This window comes from Aplysia californica, unplaced genomic scaffold (genome assembly GCF_000002075.1).
Source record: "Aplysia californica isolate F4 #8 unplaced genomic scaffold, AplCal3.0 scaffold00057, whole genome shotgun sequence".
In the NCBI taxonomy this organism is placed as follows: domain Eukaryota; kingdom Metazoa; phylum Mollusca; class Gastropoda; order Aplysiida; family Aplysiidae; genus Aplysia; species Aplysia californica.
In genome coordinates this window covers 704,935-707,714 of record NW_004797327.1, presented here as the reverse complement: position 1 = coordinate 707,714, position 2,780 = coordinate 704,935, and positions in this window count along the sequence as shown.

The window sequence follows — 2,780 nt, the reverse complement described above, 5'->3', positions numbered from 1 at the left end:
TCTCTCTCTCTCTCTCTCTCTCTCTCTCTCTCTCTCTCTCTCTCTCTCTCTTCGTCTTTTGACTTGTCCACGTGTGTCTAGCATATCACCACTCTCACCCCGATATATTCCACTCCACCGCAACACCTTAATTTTCCCGTCCGTAATAACATCTCGTCAGACTGTTGAGGTGAACAGGATAATTTATAGCCTTGTATTTGATGCACTGCCCCTGGCATATAATGTTCTATTCTTGACCACCTCCCCCCCCCTCTTTTCCAACTATTTACACCAACAGTCTCTCTTTCACCCTCACCTCTACAACCCCCTCTGACACCACCATCTCATTTATGCTTCGAAGAAGAGGTCTGTCAACCCTGTCATCAGTATCACATTTGGCCCCATAACTCTCCCTACCCCAACTCCCCAAAGAGCTCATTTTTCCCTTTTCAATATAGATAACATTTATCAAGGACAATGAAAATAAAATAATACTGCAACAAACGTTGCAGATAATGGTCAATAAACTTAAAATAATATATTATTGTCGTTTAATGTCACAGATCTTAGTTTCTTTAACAGCTACACCACATACGTGCAAGATCAGTTCAATGTCGTTATTGTGATCGTAAAGCTTCAGCAAACCAAACTCCTGACGAGGGTTCTCATGGTCTAGAGGTTAGGTGTGCGCCTGTCGTTCAACAGGTCCAGGGTTCGAAACCTGTAAGCGATGGAACATCTTCTTCTCTAAAGGTGTCTCCTTTCACCTCCTTTCACCTCCTTTCCTTCTCTCTAACCAAGTTCGGTTTTCTGTTTTCGTCTCCACTTTCTGTCCCCACCCCTCTCCCCCCTTTGCTCCCTCCTCTTGGCACTGACTCTTTCTGGAGCCTTTCTACTGCTATTCCTTGGCACCTTCTTACTGCTAGCTTTCAAACGCAACCCTTATCTTAGGGTAGGTACAATCTAAAAACTAATTTTCTTGGATAACGGCAAAAAATATCGAAGATCCTTTGTGCAAATTGCGCACTTTAAAGATTCATTTGTGATCCAAAATCGATAACAGCAGGCTTTGGCGGCCACCAGGGCAACATTCAAAGATATTTCTTACCAAAAATGCTCATACGACCTTATACAGTTGCAAAGGCCGCAAAACACTTACCAAAGCGAATCAAAACTCCTGAACACCTCGAGCACGAATCAAACCCTGAAACATGTATGTATTGAGGTGTTAAGGAGTTCTCCCAAGCATCCTACTCTCTCTCTCTCTCTATCTCTCTCTCTCTCTCTCTATCTCTCTCTCTTCCTATCTATCTATCTATCTATTTATTTATCTGTCTATCTGTTAACACTCTCCCTATCCCTCTTCCAAAACAGAAAGAATTAGAAAATATTTAAACAAATCAAATCCCTTTACATATTACCATGCGTGCATAAATAAAAGCAGAATTACAACAGTCAACCTTACGTGATGCCAAAAGTACAAAGGGCCCTCTTAAAGGGCAATGAATCTTTCAGCTTTGGACAAATGTCAACAAAACTATGAATCGATAAAAATCAACCAGAGGAGGCATTTTTTAAACATGTAGAAAATAAACTAGGACGTTAACAAAATAGAAAGTAAAAAAACAACAAACAAACAAACAAAATACACAAAAAAGCGGTGTTATGTATTTGTGCATTGAATAAGATATTGTTATGGTGTGCGCCTGTCATTCCAAAGGTCACGGGTTCGAAACCTGATAGCGACTGAAAATTTTATTATTGATACAAACTTGACCTTGCCAAACTTAAGAGGTGATGGCTCTTCAAATTGTATTTTCTAAATGTTGATGATCTGCCTCTAGACAGGCTCTAATGCTTCACAATAATTTTAAATAATGTTTCTATACTGATTTAGACCTCGTGTTTAACAATGAGTTACAACTTTTTGATTGTTTGCGGATCGTTTCGATGGGAAAGCCCCGCACTATCAAAGACGCACACTTTTTAACGACATCAATACAATGTAAATGCCAATATCATCCAACATTTACATTCACTTTGACACAAATTATTCGGAGGCTCTCATGACCTAGAGGTTAAGGTGTTGGCCTCTCATTCAAATGTTACAATGTTAGAATGCTGTTCTGTTCAGATGAGTGGAAATTTAAAAAAAAAAGAATTAGTTGAGGGGGTTCAGTCGTCTGGGTGGGGGGCTCCAGTGGCTAAGTGAGTAGTGAGTTTGGACTCAAGTAATGTCAAGCAAGTGTCGGTGACACGGGGATCAGCTAGGTGGTCACTGGGGTGTGTTCACGACAACCCTAGCTCAAAATACAGGGCGCTGTACAGTGGCAAACGACAGTGGCATGGTTGTAAACTGTTCTGTATTTGTGTAACATTGTGTGTTTATGTATGTATGAATGTATGTATGTGTGTACGTACTTATAATTATATATTTATGTATGAAAATGTATGTTTGCCACTATAAAACAAAGTACCCTTCTGGGACAAAAACAGTGTAATTTTATATATTAAATTTTTTTTTTATATGGTGATAGATTAATCAAATTGTAAGCTTTCGGTGTATAAGGCGTTGCCAAAAACTTTCTTACAACTTTAATGGATTGTGACCCCATCCTACGTGAACCTGGCCTCCCCAACAATATAACCCCTTCTCCACTTCTCCCAAAATGTCTCTAAAACGTTCACAGTACAATATAATATTATCCATCTGGCGTGACGGTTCTGGTTTTACCATCCTCCCTCTGTAACCAGAACACGCCGACCTTGCTCGTGTAGCTCATTTTTTTTTCTTTGTGTGT